Here is an 18,985-nt window from a genome sequence, read left to right as displayed (position 1 = left end):
AGAAATAGACGAGAAATTAGGAAAGCTTTTATAACACTTTAGCTTGGTCCTTACCTCAAATACCACTACAAAAGCCAAACGTGCAGCAAACACATGCCAGTAGTGAGGACTCAAGCCATAAGGTTCATAATCTTGAGGACCATTTCTGAAAGTTAAAGATATAACTTAGATTCAAATTAGTTTAAGAGGCTACATACACACTTACCTATAACCCCTATACGAACAAGTATCTGGATCCTTTTCCGTTTTGGCACCCCATTCCTCTTTATAATCCGAGGTATTAAATGTTGATAGTGAATGTTCTATATAACCCACTAAAGTATTCGATTCCGAATAAACAAACTTATAAACCATGCGCGGTATAAAATCACTGGTATAAGCTATGACAAAAGCATTTGATACGACCGCGGTATAGGTAATAATGCGCAATATACCATACCAGGCGCCTATATCTTCGACACGTTCGGCTAAAGGTCTTCGTGATTGGGTAACCATTTTATAGGCATCCAAACGGATTTCAGCTACATTATTGAGTAAAGCGAATAGAGGAGCCAGGGGAAAGGCGGCCACAAATAATGTAACAAAACCATATTGCAAAACTGGCAAGGAAAAAGATCATTAAAATTATAATAAATGAGTGTAAAGCTTATTTTACTCCCACTTACTCATTTCCAAATACTCATCAAATAAGCCAAACGCCCCGGATCTTGCATATGATAATCCTGTTCCCAGGCCATATGCAAATGCGAACGATCTTTAGTGGCCTGTTTATGCTTGCGTTGCCGCCACCAATTATAGAATTTCGGGAACAAATATTCCATAAAATTATTCCAACATTGTTTACCCACCATGATAATAGCCAACTGAATACATAATTCCGACAACAACCCGCCGGATCACAAATATCATTTTTCAGTCGAAAAAATTCACTTCGACGAGCCTGATCATCACCCGGATAGTCAAAGAAACGTCCCTTAAAAAAGGCTATATATATCAAGGATGAATAGAAATTCATAAATTCAAAAAAGAATATCTTGAAAGTATAAGAATCCTCATATTCCGTTTGTGTTCGCGGATTCTCTAGATTCGTTAAACGTATGGCCAGATGATAGATCTGTTTAGAGAGAATTATTGAAGTTTCTATAGGTTTTATTTGATTTGTTAAACATTACCTTGGTCAATATCATTATAACCACCAAGTTAATAAGGGCCGCCGTCACCGTGGTAAATAATTTGGCATGTTCTTTAACAAAAATCAACTCCTCCGCCTCCATAAATGATGGTTACCACCGATATACGATAGATAATGGTACCCAAACAGCAGACAGAACTATGAATATCTGGGAAAAGAAATGAAAAGAGTTTAAGGAATTAGAATGGATTTGTGAGGTTTTAAGTTTTGGAAGTTTAATGTTATCAGAACAGGACCTTCTTTTCCCTACTCAACTGCAGTTTTTAAAATGGGGAACGTTTTAAAGAACTGAACTAGAACTGAACTAGAACTGAACTAGAACTGAACTAGAACTGAACTAGAACTGACTAGAACTGAACTAGACTGAACTAGAACTGAACTAGAACTGAACTAGAACTGAACTAGAACTGAACTAGAACTGAACTAGAACTGAACTAGAACAGAACTAGAACAAACTAGAACAGAACTAGAACTGAACTAGAACGAACTAGAACAGAACTAAACAGAACTAACAAACTAGAAAGAACTAGAACTGAACTAGAACTGAACTAGAACTGACTAGAACTGAACTAGAACTGAACTAGACTGAACTAGAACTGAACTAGAACTGAACTAGAACTGAACTAGAACTGAACTAGAACTGAACTAGAACTGAACTAGAACTGAACTAGAACTGAACTAGAACTGAACTAGAACTGAACTAGAACTGAACTAGAACTGAACTAGAACTGAACTAGAACTGAACTAGAACTGAACTAGAACTGAACTAGAACTGAACTAGAACTGAACTAGAACTGAACTAGAACTGAACTAGAACTGAACTAGAACTGAACTAGAACTAACTCAACTACTGAACTAGAACTGAACTACTACTAACTAAACTAGAACTGAACTGAACTGAACTAGAACTGAACTAGAACTGAACTAGAACTGAACTAGAACTGAACTAGAACTGAACTAGAACTGAACTAGAACTGAACTAGAACTGAACTAGAACTGAACTAGAACTGAACTAGAACTGAACTAGAACTGAACTAGAACTGAACTAGAACTGAACTAGAACTGAACTAGAACTGAACTAGAACTGAACTAGAACTGAACTAGAACTGAACTAGAACTGAACTAGAACTGAACTAGAGCTGAATAGAACTGAACTAGAGCTGAACTAGAACTGAACTAAAACTGAACTAGAGATTCGTTTGTTTAACATCGGAAAAGCCAAATATTAGGAATCGCATTCCACTGCTCAACTATAGTAGGTAACTGTGGGAATGGCCCTACAGCTTTGCAGATGACATTACTCTGATTTACTCACCATAAACAATACTGCACTGCCGGTAATAACAAATCGTATGGCTCGTGTCCAAGTCGACATATAAGGTTCCTTTTCTCTGGTAACCGGATTCATGCGAAAACTCGTGGCATTAGTCTCAAACTCCGGTCGATTTTCCTCATCAGATTCCACATTATGTAAATCCCATTCCCAAACAATAACCGACTGTTTACGTTTCCACAGCTCCAGAAAAGTGGTGGCTAAAGAAGAAATTGGAATTAACTGAAATCTAAGGAAAGTTGAGAGATAAATAACTCACCCCAAAATGACATGAATATGGCAAAAAACACCGTCGAAGGATTGTTCAAATAAATAGGTGATTTTCGAGAAGAGACATGAATCGTGTAAATCCTGATAACTGCAGGCTTTATCACACAAAGGACATAGGGTAATCTTGCCGGCACCTGATTGATCACAAATCTCTTTGCTGGTGTATTATCCTCCGAATCTAAAGTTGCCAGGCCGTAAATAAAACACAAGGTACCCACTACGGCTGGATATACTAACATTTCCGTATAGAAACCCCAGCCAGCTGAAGTATAGACGCGATTTAATCACCAAAATATTTGCGCACCAAACACAAAGGCTGCTTTTTATACCACTGAGAAGGATGGGCCCAGGTTAAATACAAAACAACGGGGCGATCGAGAGAAACACCACTGGAGTGGGGACGATCATAGCGTCCCTCATGCAAAGGGAAACAAGCGAGATAAGTGTTATCGTTTAGCAAACGTCTAATGCACAGCGATCACTGTCATCGAAGGGCGTGCGCAGTAAAACCTGCATGAACCATTAATGATCTTTTGGGCACTGGTAAAATGAAGTGGCACGATCTTTTAACAATGAATCTAAAAAGAACATCAAAACAAGTCATTTATATAATAAGTAACAAGTTTTATAAGAAAATCTAATAACTTACTGTTCCTCTGGATTGCCATTGGCGGTGGCGGCCTTGAACGTAGTCTCTCCCTCTAAAACACTTTCTTCTAATTGTATACGTTTCGTCAATTTTTGCCATATTTCCTTCCAATATTGTATATTGCGCACCATGATATTTTCCTCATCCTTTGTTAAAAAAAGTAATATGAAATCTCAATTCTATTTCTAAAAAATTCTTCTACTTACCCAAGAGGATTTAACCGATATGGTTATAAACCGCTTAACCGGTAACTTAATATTCATCACCTCTGCCAGGCGGGTCTCTAAACGCCAGGGTAAATGTATTTTCAAGAAATAAGTACACTCATTGAAAGACTGAGTTTTATCCTCCAGCTCTACCTCCAGACCCTCTTTTATTAAGTTTTCCATAAAGGTTTTGCGATAATCCCTCTTTCTAGATTCAATTTCGGTCATAACGCCCAAATCTTCTTCCTCCCAGGCTAAAACCATATCGATTTTTCTTCGACCATCTCTAACATTAGAGACTCTGAATCCAAACCCTCACGATCTTGTTTACTAACACGTCTGGTTAAGTCCTCATCATCGCTGGCCGAATTACGTTTGCTGTGCTTGCGGCTATTGTAATGACTGCCATTAAGACTCGAGTCCATAGAAGAAGTTTTCGAATTTTGTCTAGATTTTTCATAAGGCACTAATTGTTTATAGGCAAATTGATCCTCCATTATATTTTTCTCCGACTTATTTATAGACTTCTCTAAATTCGCAGCCGTTAACACCTCTTTATCAGCTATAAACTCCTCAGGTTCCGGTGTAGGTGGTGCCGTTAAATTTAAACCCAATTCCTTTAGCATGGCTGTGCCGGGTATATCGGAATTTTCTATTTTCGGTCCAAAGGCCTGTGTGGGACTTGGCTCCGCCGAATCAGTTTCCAAATGTGTAGGCAGTGGTATAGAGATAGAATGTGATTTATATAATTGTTATTACGCCATTTTTCATTAAACGTAGCGTTACAATTGATGGGCGGTGGCCGATGTTGATTGTTATAGAACGGTGGTAACATGGTCATTTCGCTCTCGCATAGGGGAGCGGGTGTGGGCGGTATATATTGTATATTATAGAGGGTATTGTTATTTGTACGTTTTCGGCGCTTTTCGATTCGGTTTCGTTGATGAGTAGGGCGTAAATGTTATCGGTTGAAGTTTTCTGCGGGTTTTGTAGGGTGAACGGGGTAGAGTCAAAGAAATTTAGGTCCTGACGGAGAAATAGAAATGAACGATTATATTAGACTATAGCCTAGAATGTATATTAAAATATAGACTACACTATAGATTAGACTATAGAAGACTATAGACTAGACTGTAGACTATACTATAGACTAGACTATAGACTAGACTATAGACTAGACTATAGATTAGACTATAGACTAGACTATAGACTAGACTATAGACTAGACTATAGACTAGACTATAGACTAGACTATAGACTAGACTATAGACTAGACTATAGACTAGACTAGACTAGACTAGACTTAGACTAGACTATAGACTACGAGACTATAGACTAGACTATAGACTAGACTATAGACTAGACTATAGACTAGACTATAGACTAGACTATAGACTAGACTATAGACTAGACTATAGACTAGACTATAGACTAGACTAGACATACTAGACTATAGACTAGACTATGGACTAGACTATGACTAGACTATGGACTAGACTATAGACTAGACTATAGACTAGACTATAGACTAGACTATACACTAGACTATAGACTAGACTATAGACTAGACTATACTAGACTATAGACTAGACTATGGACTAGACTATGGACTAGACTATGGACTAGACTATAGACTAGACTATAGACTAGACTATAGACTAGACTATAGACTAGACTATAGACTAGACTATAGACTAGACTATAGACTAGACTATAGACTAGACTATAGACTAGACTATAGACTAGACTATAGACTAGACTATAGACTAGACTATAGACTAGACTATAGACTAGACTATAGACTAGACTATAGACTAGACTATAGACTAGACTATAGACTAGACTATAGACTAGACTATAGACTAGACTATAGACTAGACTATAGACTAGACTATAGACTAGACTATAGACTAGACTATAGACTAGACTATACTAGACTATAGACTAGACTATAGACTAGACTATAGACTAGACTATAGACTAGACTATAGACTAGACTATAGACTAGACTAAGACTAGACTAGACTATAGACTAGACTATAGACTAGACTATAGACTAGACTATAGACTAGACTATAGACTAGACTATAGACTAGACTATAGACTAGACTATAGACTAGACTATAGACTAGACTATAGACTAGACTATAGACTAGACTATAGACTAGACTATAGACTAGACTATAGACTAGACTATAGACTAGACTATAGACTAGACTATAGACTAGACTATAGACTAGACTATAGACTAGACTATAGACTAGACTATAGACTAGACTATAGACTAGACTATAGACTAGACTATAGCTAGACTATAGAGACCTAGACTATAGACTAGACTATAGACTAGACTATAACTAGACATAGACTAGACTATAGACTAGACTATAGACTAGACTATAGACTAGACTATAGACTAGACTATAGACTAGACTATAGACTAGACTAAGACTAGACTATAGACTGACATAGACTAGACTATAGACTAGACTATAGACTAGACTATAGACTAGACTATAGACTAGACTATAGACTAGACTATAGACTAGGACTATAAACTAGACTATAGACTAGACTATAGACTAGACTATAGACTAGACTAAGACTAGACTATAGACTAGACTATAGACTAGACTATAGACTAGACTATAGACTAGACTATAGACTAGATATATAGACTAGACTATAGACTAGCTATAGACTAGACTATAGACTAGGACTATAGACTAGACTATAGACTGACTATAGATAGACTATAGACTAGACAATAGACTAGACTATAGACTAGACTATAGACTAGATATAGACTAGACTATAGACTAGACTATAGACTAGACTATAGACTAGATTATAGACTAGACTATAGACTAGACTATAGACTAGACTATAGACTAGATTATAGACTAGACTAGACTAGACTATAGACTAGACTATAGACTAGACTATGAACTAGACTATAGACAGACTATAGACTAGACTATAGACTAGACTATAGGACTAGACTATAGACTAGATAGAGACTAGACTATAGACTAGACTATAGACTAGACTATAGCCTAGACTATATACTAGACTATAGACTAGACTATAGACTAGACTATAGACTAGACTATAGACTAGAATGACGACTAGGACTAGATATAGAGAGACTATAGACGAGACTATAGACTAGACTATAGACTAGACAATAGACTAGACTATAGACTAGACTATAGACTAGAAATAGACTAGACTATAGACTAGACTATAGACTAGACAATAGACTAGACTATAGACTAGACTATAGACTAGACAATCGACTAGACTATAGACTAGACTATAGACTAGACTATAGACTAGACTATAGACTAGACTATAGACTAGACTATAGACTAGACTATAGACTAGACTATAGACTAGACTATAGATAGACTATAGACTAGACTATAGACTAGACTATAGACTAGACTATAGATAGACTATAGACTAGATATAGACTAGACTATAGACTAGACTATAGACTAGACTATAGACTAGACTATAGACTAGGACTATAGACTAGATATAGACTAGACTAGGACTATCATCTAGTTTTTAGTTTTCACTATATAATTACACTAGTTTATATTAGTCCATTCTACAGTTTATATAATTTTCATCATAAATTCTTCCTAGTTTTAACCTTATTATTAATTTATTTTTGAATTTTATCTCCTGCAACTTACCCCACCATTAAATAAACGTCCCGCCACTATACCACTCTTGACTTAATCTTCTCGCTGGCACTTTTGTACTTGAACTATCTCTTGCCATACGTTCATTTTGGCTGGACTTGAGACAATCTCTCTTTTATCCATACGTTGTGTGGGTGCATTGCGCAAGGCTGGTACCGACAAAAATCCTTCGTTCGAGGAAAACAAAAAAATAAAAAAAGAAAAAACAAAAAAAAAACATTATTAAATATTCCAAAAATATTATTACTACAATTTAACTTACTGGGAAATTGTAAACCTTCTCCTGAACGACGTAATTGTGACGCATTTGCCTCCCTCTCCTCTTCATCGTCATTATCGGGATCAACAATTAAATCTTCACGTGAATTTGATTCAGTTATTGGGGCTGTACTGGTTTCTTCAATACTATCGATACGTAGTTGATAGGAATGTTTGTTGGGTTGCGTGTTTGAAGACGTTTCACGGCTGTCATTGTTGTTGCTGTTACTATTATTACTGCTGCCGCTGCTGCTGCTATTGTTGTTGCTATTACTGTATGCACTACTTCTTTCACTCATATTTAAATTATTGTTGTTAAAAATTGTTATTACGCTTATAGGTTATTTTTATATCCGGTTTATTTTTAATCACTATATAGACATGGTAATGGTTGGAAAAAGTTTTCGCTGTTTATTTTGGTCAAGGTTGGTTCTAGGAAAAGAATAAAATTGAAAAAAGTAGAAAATCATTAGTTTTTTAAGCAAATACTTAAGGAATTTTCAAATCCACAATTCAGGATTTAATCTTATTTAGTTTTTAGAGACTTTCTTTTTTAATATTTTAAAGGTTATGCGAATTTGCTTTAAAACCACTTCAACTTTTATTTCTCTTTTTTTTAAACTAAAAGTTCATTTTATTTCATTTTTTTAATATTAACCGTTTGTTAAGTGAAAAACGCAGCTGTTTTAGTTTCCATCATAAATCTTGTATGTGCTTTTTTATTTTATTTCAATTATTTTTCCCTTAGCTCTCCCCTGGTTTAAACAATTTTTAATTTTTAGTGGTGCTATTAAAATTTATTAGGTCAGCTGTTGTAATGATCAAGGACATGCGGTGCTGGCAATTTTTAATCTAAACTTTAGGAAAAAAAATTTTTAAAAGATTTTCAAGAGTAATTTACTATTTTAATGGAAAATTTTTCCATACTGGACTGGACTATAGTGCAAATTATAGGACGAATAAGATTTAGATCATACACAACTAGACTACCGACTAGACTATAGACTAGACTATAGACTAGACTATAGACTAGACTATAGACTAGACTATAGACTAGACTATAGACTAGACTATAGACTAGACTATAGACTAGACTATAGACTAGACTATAGATAGACTATAGACTAGACTATAGACTAGACTATAGACTAGACTAGACTAGACTATAGACTAGATAGACTAGACTATAGACTAGACTATAGACTAGACTATAGACTAGACTATAGACTAGACTATAGACTAGACTATAGACTAGACTATAGACTAGACTATAGACTAGACTATAGACTAGACTATAGACTAGACTATAGACTAGACTATAGACTAGACTATAGACTGACTATAGACTAGACTATAGACTAGACTATAGACTAGACTATAGACTAGACTATAGACTAGACTAAACTAGACTATAGACTAGACTAAAGACTAGACTATAGACTAGACTATAGACTAGACTATAGATTAGACTATAGACTAGACTATAGACTAGACTATAGACTAGACTATAGACTAGACTATAGACTAGACTATAGACTAGACTATAGACTAGACTATAGACTAGACTATAGACTAGACTATAGACTAGACTATAGACTAGACTATAGACTAGACTATAGACTAGACTATAGACTAGACTATAGACTAGACTATAGACGAACTATAGACTAGACTATAGACTAGACTATAGACTAGACTATAGACTAGACTATAGACTAGACTATAGACTAGACTATAGACTAGACTATAGACTAGACTATAGACTAGACTATAGACTAGACTATAGACTAGACTATAGACTAGACTATAGACTAGACTATAGACTAGACTATAGACTAGACTATAACTAGATGACTAGATATAGACTAGACTATAGACTAGACTATAGACTAGACTATAGACTAGACTATAGACTAGACTATAGACTAGACTATAGACTAGACTATAGACTAGACTATAGACTAGACTATAGACTAGACTATAGACTAGACTATAGACTAGACTATAGACTAGACTATAGACTAGACTATAGATAGACTAGACTATAGACTAGACTATAGACTAGACTATAGACTAGACTATAGACTAGACTATAGACTAGACTATAGACTAGACTATAGACTAGACTATAGACTAGACTATAGACTAGACTATAGACTAGACTATAGACTAGACTATAGACTAGACTATAGACTAGACTATAGACTAGACTATAGACTAGACTATAGACTAGACTATAGACTAGACTATAGACTAGACTATAGACTAGACTATAGACTAGACTATAGACTAGACTATAGACTAGACTATAGACTAGACTATAGACTAGACTATAGACTAGACTATAGACTAGACTATAGACTAGACTATAGACTAGACTATAGACTAGACTATAGACTAGACTATAGACTAGACTATAGACTAGACTATAGACTAGACTATAGACTAGACTATAGACTAGACTATAGACTAGACTATAGACTAGACTATAGACTAGACTATAGACTAGACTATAGACTAGACTATAGACTATAGACTATAGATAGACTATAGACTAGACTATAGACTAGACTATAGACTAGACTATAGACTAGACTATAGACTAGACTATAGACTAGACTATAGACTAGACTATAGACTAGACTATAGACTAGACTATAGACTAGACTATAGACTAGACTATAGACTAGACTATAGACTAGACTATAGACTAGACTATAGACTAGACTATAGACTAGACTATAGACTAGACTATAGACTAGATATAGACTAGACTATAGACTAGACTATAGACTAGATATAGACTAGACTATAGACTAGACTATAGACTAGACTATAGACTAGACATAGACTAGACTATAGACGAGACTATAGACGAGACTATAGACGAGACTATAGACAGACTAGACTAGACTATAGACTAGACTATAGACTAGACTATAGACTAGACAATAGACTAGACTATAGACTAGACTATAGACTAGACTATAGACTAGACTATGACAGACTATAGACTAGACTATAGACTAGACTATAGACTAGACTATAGACTAGACTATAGACTAGACTATAGAAGACTAGACTAGACTATAGACTAGACTATAGACTAGACTATAGACTAGACTATAGATAGACTAGACTAGACTAGACTAATAGACTAGACTATAGACTAGACTATAGACTAGACTATACTAGACTATAGACTAGACTATATACTAGACTAGATACTAGACTATAGACTAGACTATAGACTAGACTATAGACTAGACTATAGACTAGACTATAGACTAGACTATAGACTAGACTATAGACTAGACTATAGACTAGACTATAGACTAGACTATAGACTAGACTATAGACTAGACTATAGACTAGACTATAGACTAGACTATAGACTAGACTATAGACTAGACTATAGACTAGACTATAGACTAGACTATAGACTAGACTATAGACTAGACTATAGACTAGACTATAGACTAGACTATAGACTAGACTATAGACTAGACTATAGACTAGACTATAGACTAGACTATAGACTAGACTATAGACTAGACTATAGACTAGACTATAGACTAGACTATAGACTAGATTATAGACTAGACTATAGACTAGACTATAGACTAGACTATAGATAGACTATAGACTAGATTATAGACTAGACTATAGACTAGACTATAGACTAGATATAGACTAGACTATAGACTAGACTATAGACTAGACTAGACTATAGACTAGACTATAGACTAGACTATAGACTAGACTATAGACTAGACTATAGACTAGACTATAGACTAGACTATAGACTAGACTATAGACTAGACTATAGACTAGACTATAGACTAGACTATAGACTAGACTATAGACTAGACTATAGACTAGACTATAGACTAGACTATAGACTAGACTATAGACTAGACTATAGACTAGACTATAGACTAGACTATAGACTAGACTATAACTACACTATAGACTAGACTATAGACTAGACTACAGACTGTACTATACACTAGACGGTAGACTAGACTGTAGACTATATTATGACTAGTAGTCTAATCTATAGTCTATTCAATAGTCTAGTCTATAGTCTAGGCCATTGCCTAGTCTAGTCCAAAGACTAGAATAGAGACAGAATTAGAGGCAAAACTATAATCCGAATTCGATTCATTCCAAACTATAGACTTAACTGTAGACCAGAAAATGATATAGTCATGTATAGACAAACATGTGTCTAGTCTGCGATCTAAAATACATATAGTCTAAAATATAACATTTGTATAAAAAAATATTCACTTCCATCCTTATATTTCTTAATATCATATTAATTATATGCTTTAAAAATTAAATTAACTTTTTTAAATTATATAATCATTTTCGTTTCACCTTTCACGCAACATCAAAGAATTTTCTATCTTTTTTGGGGTACAACATGACGTATGATTATTTTAAATTTCATGACATATAAAGCAAAATAAATAATAACACTCATACGCCATTAGTATGACACTTTTATTCTTGTTGTTTTGAATTTCTAAAAACTTTGGACCTACAAATAGACAATAATTTTGTAGAAAAAAAACTAAATGGAAACAAAACTAAAAAGTGCTGTTGGTGCTAAAACAAACAAACTATTAATGAATTAGTTGAATTAACTATAAATTATGATTTATTTAATTTGTTTAGTTAATACATACAATGTATTGTAGTTGTTGTTTTAGTACGTGTATAAAAATATATGTTTGTTTGTGTATTTGCCTTATATGTAGAGTCCTTTAAGTCAACAATTAATAATTGTTAGAAAATGTTAAATAAATATGAGAAATTTACGCACATTTTTACTTGTTAGTACGACTAACTTGAATGTGAAATGAAATTGGTTGACGCGTTGGTAAAAGTCTATCAATGTCTGGTCGATTGACTATCTGTTTAACAAGGCATTTTTAACTTTTTATTATTATGTCTTCGAAAAGAGATTTAAACCATAAACGGAAGATTTGTGGAAGAATTTTATATAAAGAAGACTTAGAGTATATATACACTGAAGACTAAACCATAAACTAGATTGTATACTAAACCCTAGACTAGAGTTTCGATTAGATAATGGACTATAGACTAGACTATAGACTAGATATAGACTAGACTATAGACTAGACTATAGGACGGACTAAACTAGACTATAGACTAGACTATATATAGACTATAGACTAGATATAGACTAGACTATAGACTAGATTATGACTAGACTATAGACTAGACTATAGACTAGACTATAGACTAGACTATAGACTAGACTAGACTATGACTAGACTATAGACTAGATATAGACTAGACTATAGACTTGACTATAGACTAGACTATAGACTAGACTATAGACTAGACTATAGACTAGACTATAGAGACTATAGATAGACTATGACTAGACTATAGACTAGACTATAGACAGACTATAGACTAGACTATAGACTAGACTATAGACTAGACTATAGACTAGACTATAGACTAGACTATAGACTAGACTATAGACTAGACTATAGACTAGACTATAGACTAGACTATAGACTAGACTATAGACTAGACTATGACTAGACTATAGACTAGACTATAGACTAGACTATAGACTAGACTATAGACTAGACTATAGACTAGACTAGACTAGACTATAGACTAGACTATAGACTAGACTATAGACTAGACTATAGACTAGACTATAGACTAGACTATAGACTAGACTATAGACTAGACTATGACTAGACATGACTAGACTATAGACTAGACTATAGACTAGACTATAGACTAGACTATAGACTAGACTATAGACTAGACTATAGACTAGACTATAGACTAGACTATAGACTAGACTATAGACTAGACTATAGACTAGACTATAGACTAGACTATAGACTAGACTATAGACTAGACTATAGACTAGACTATAGACTAGACTATAGACTAGACTATAGACTAGACTATAGACTAGACTTAGACTAGACTATAGACAGACTATAGACTAGACTATAGACTAGACTATAGACTAGACTATAGACTAGACTATGACTAGACTCTATAGACTATGACTAGATAAGACTACTATAGACTAGACTATAGACTGAGATACTTAGACTAGACTATCGCTAGAACTAGACTAGACTATCGACTAGACTATAGACTAGACTATAGACTAGACTATAGACTAGACTTAGACTAGACTATAGACTAGACATAGACTAGACTATAGACTAGACTATAGACTAGACTATAGACTAGACTATAGACTAGACTATAGACTAGACTATAGACTAGACTATAGACTAGACTATAGAACTAGACTATAGACTAGACTATAGACTAGACTATAGACTAGACTATAGACAGACTATAGACTAGACTATAGACTAGACTTATAGACTAGATAGACTAGACTATAGACTAGACTATAGACTAGACTATAGACTAGACTATAGACTAGACTATAGACTAGACTATAGACTAGACTATAGACTAGACTATAGGACTAGACTATAACTAGACTATAGAACTAGACTATAGACTAGACTATAGACTAGACTATAGACTAGACTATAGACTAGACTATAGACTAGACTATAGACTAGACTATAGACTAGACTATAGACTAGACTACTAGACTAGACTATAGACTAGACTATAGACTAGACTATAGACTAGACTATGACTAGAACTAGACTATGTTAAGACTAGACTATAGATAGACTATAGACTAGACTATAGACTAGAAGATAGACTAGACTATAGACTAGACATAGACTAGACTATAGACTAGACTATAGACTAGAATAGTAGACTAGACTATAGACTAGACTATAGACTAGTCTATAGATAGACTATAGACTAGACTATAGACTAGACTATAGACAGACTATAGACTAGAACTTATAGACTAGACTATAGACTAGACTATAGACTAGGACTAGACTAGACTATAGACTAGACTATGACTAGACTATAGACTAGACTATAGACTAGACTATAGACTAGACTATAGACTAGACTATAGACTAGACTATAGACTAGACTATAGACTAGACTATAGACTAGACTATAGACTAGACTAGACTAGACTATAGAATAGATATTACGACCTATAGACTAGACTAGACTAGACTATAGACTAGACTATAGACTAGACTATAGACTAGACTATAGGACTAGACTAATAGACTAGACTATAGACTAGACTATAGACTAGAATAGACCTAGATATGAGACTAGACTATAGACTAGCTATAGACTAGACTATAGACTAGGACTATAGACTAGACTATAGACTAGACTATAGACTAGACTATAGACTAGGACTATAGACTAGACTATGACTAGACTATAGACTAGACTATAGGGAGACTATAGACTAGCTATAGACTAGACTATAGACTAGACATGACTAGATATAGACTAGACTATAGACTAGACTATAGACTAGACTATAGACTAGAACTATAGACTAGACTATAGACTAGACTATAGACTAGACTATATGACTAGACTATAGACTAGTATAGACTAGACTATAGATATAGACTATAGACTAGACTATAGACTAGACTATAGACTAGGTATAGACTAGACTATAGACTAGACTAGACTAGACTATAGACTAGACTAGACTAGACTATAGACTAGACTATAGACTAGACTATAGATAGATAGACTAGACTATAGACTAGACTATAGACTGGACTACAGGACAAGACTATTGACTAGATATAGACTAGACTATAGAAGACTATAGACTAGACTATAGACTAGACTATCGACTAGCTATAGACTAGACTATAGACTAGAACTATAGACTAGACTATAGACTAGACTATAGACTAGACTATAGACTAGACTATAGACTAGACTATAGACTAGACTATAGACTAGACTATAGACTAGACTATAGCTAGACTATAGACTGAGTATAGACTAGACTATAGACTAGACTATAGACTAGACTATAGACTAGGACTATAGACTAGACATAGACTAGACTATAGACTAGACTATAGACTAGACTATAGACTAGGACTATAGACTAGACTATAGACTAGACTATAGACTAGATATAGACTAGGACTATAGACTAGACTACTGACTAGACTAGACAGACTAGAGACTAGACTATAGACTAGACTATAGACTAGACTATAGACTAGACTATCGACTAGACTATAGACTAGACTATAGACTAGACTATAGACTAGACTATAGACTAGACTATAACGACTATAGACTAGACTATATGCTAGACTATAGACTAGACTATAGACTAGACTATAGACTAGACTATAGGACTAGACTATAGACTAGACTATAGACTAGACTATAGACTAGACTATAGACTAGACTATAGACTAGACTATAGACTAGACTATAGACTAGACTATAGACTAGACTATAGACTAGACTATAGACTAGACTATGACTAGACTATAGCTAGACTATAGACTAGACTATAGACTAGACTATAGACTAGACTATAGACTAGACTATAGACTAGACTATAGGACTAGACTATAGACTAGACTAGACTAGCTAGACATAGACTAGACTAGACTATAGACTAGACTATAGAATAGACTATAGACTAGACTTAGACTAGATAGACGATAGACTAGACTAGACTATAGACTAGACTAGACTATAGAACTAGATATAGATAGACTAGACTAGACTAGACTATAGATAGACTATAGACTAGATATAGATTAGACTATAGACTAGACTATAGACTAGACTAAGACTAGACTATAGACTAGACTATAGACTAGACTATAGACTAGACTATAGACTAGACTATAGACTAGACTATAGACTAGACTAGACTAGACTATAGACTAGACTATAGACTAGACTATAGACGACTATAGACTAGACTATAGACTAGACTATAGACTAGACTATAGTCTAGACTATAGACTAGATTAGACTAGACTATAGACTAGACTGTAGAGTGCACTTTTAGGCTGGACTCTATCTTTTGATTCCTTTTTTTTTCCTTGGAAATGTAAACTTCAATTAAATTCACTCTTTCCCATTGCCTTTTAAGGGTTAATGCAATTAACTTAATTGCATATGAATAAATATAATGTGTACTCGTATTTAGAGAATATAAATTTATTGATTTTAGTTTCTATTTCATATAACATTTTCCTAGTAATTTTCAACTGTTTCATTTTTCACTATAAAAATGTAAAATCAAAGTTGTTTTTCAAAATACAAATCCCTTTAGTAGAAATAGCGTGTTAGGAAAAAATTTACTTAATTTTTTTTTTTCTAAAACAAAATTATGATAATAATGATTAGCTTTTTGTGTTAATGATATTGTCTAACATATTAAATATAAATAGTTTTGTTGAATATTTAATTAGCAATTGAAATTATAAAATTCAAATAACATAATGGTTAAATTTAATATCCTTGTTTCTTTGTGACCTCTGCCCTGTGTGTTTTTTTCTATTGTTGTTGTCATTATCGATAAGAATCTTTTCAAGTTTTGAATTGTTATTTTAAAAACTAGTAGAGTAAAAAAAATGTTATAAAATTCATAAATTGATAAAACGTGTTCAAATAGTATAGATTTGTTTGCTTTGTTTTTTGTTTTGTGGAAGAGAAGACATAACCCAGCAAAGAATTTAATGAAAGTACAGAGACTAGAAAATAGTTTAGACTAATATAGTTAGATAATACGGACTATAGACTACACATTAGTTCAGACTAAAGACTAGACTATAGTCCAAATTATCGAATAGTCTATAGACCAAACTATTGACTAAACTACAGTCCAGACTATAGTCTAGTCAATGCTACACAGCACATGACTATATTCCAGACTATAGACTAGACTATCGTCTAGATTGTAACTAGACTATAGTCTAGATTATAGACTATACAATAGTCAAAACTATAGACTATACTATAGTTCAGACTTTATACTATATATAGTCCACACTGTAGACTAGACTATGACTACCCTAAAGACTAGAGTCTGATCAAGACTATGGACTAATTGTGGTCCAGACTGTATACTAGACTATAGTCAGACTATGGACTGGATAGAAAAATAGACTAGAATATAGTCTAGATTTGAGACTTTTCTATAGTCCAGAGTATATACTGTAGTAGAGACTATAGACTATATTATAGTTCCCATGGACTAGACTATAGTCCAGACTGTAGACTATAGACCAAATTATACTCAGTATTCCAGACTACCGACGATTAACTATAGACGAGACTATTGTCCAGACTAAAAACTTGATTATAATCCAGACTATAGACTAGACTATAATCCAAACAATAGACTACACTATATAGTCCTGACTAAAAACTAGTCCATAGGCAGATCATTGACTAGAGTACAGTCTAGACTATAGTCTAGGCAATGCTATACACTAGACTATATTCCAGACTATAGATTAGACTATCGTCCAGATTATAGACTAGGACTATAGTCTAGATTATAGACAATACTATAGTCAAGTCTATAGACTACTATAGTTCAGACTTTATACTATATTATAGTCCACACTGTAGAAGAGACTATGACTACTCTAAAGACTAGACTCGGATCAAGACTATGGACTAAATTATGGTCCAGACTATAGAATAGACTATGGTCCATACTATATATTAGACTATAGTCCAGACTATGGACTGGACTATAGTCCAGACTATGGGCTATTCTATAGTCCAAACCAAAGACTATGGACTGGACTATAGTTCAGACTGTGGACTAGACTATAATTCAGACTATAAACTAGACTATAATGAAGAATATAGATTAGATTATAGTCCAGACTATTGACTCGATTATAGTCCAGACTATAGACTAGGCTTAAGTCCGGACTATAGTCTAGACTATAATTCCGACGGTAGAGTAGGCAATAATCCAGACTACAGACTATACTATTGTTCAGACTATAGACTATACTATAGTCTGTTCTATAACTTCTTGACTATATAAAAATCGATCGATACTTCGTAGTTCTAAGTAAATGATTGATAACTTTTTGAAAGTATAAATTTCGATCGATAATTTTCTTGTTTTAGACAACATTTGATAACATTTTTTTATATAAAAATCGTTCAAAGACTTTTTTCTTCTATAAAGTTCATCCATTTTTATAACTATAAAGGTCAAGTCTATATCTGTAAAATGTTGTTCCATTTTTGACAATTCCATGTGCGTGGTAAAAAAAAAAAAACACCAACATTAATGCAACAAGTTTATTGTACCACGTTTTTGACCTTCGGAAATCAAAACACCAGGAGTTGAAAACCAATACATATACATTTGACAAACTAACACAAAGCAAAGAAATAATGTTGTTGGTCATGAAT

The 18,985-nt window shown here is 33.7% G+C and overlaps 1 pseudogene; it reads right to left on the bottom strand.

The window, feature by feature from the left end:
• Positions 1-54: 54 nt before the first annotated feature.
• Positions 55-7,920, bottom strand: LOC119611419 (annotated as a pseudogene).
• Positions 7,921-18,985: the final 11,065 nt, after the last annotated feature.

The sequence above is a fragment of the Lucilia sericata genome, unplaced genomic scaffold (genome assembly GCF_015586225.1).
Source record: "Lucilia sericata isolate MDLA Ls3-8-SP2 unplaced genomic scaffold, ASM1558622v1 Contig001444F_arrow, whole genome shotgun sequence".
Classification (NCBI taxonomy): Eukaryota; Metazoa; Arthropoda; class Insecta; order Diptera; family Calliphoridae; genus Lucilia; species Lucilia sericata.
This window is presented reverse-complemented; position numbering and strand designations above follow the sequence as displayed.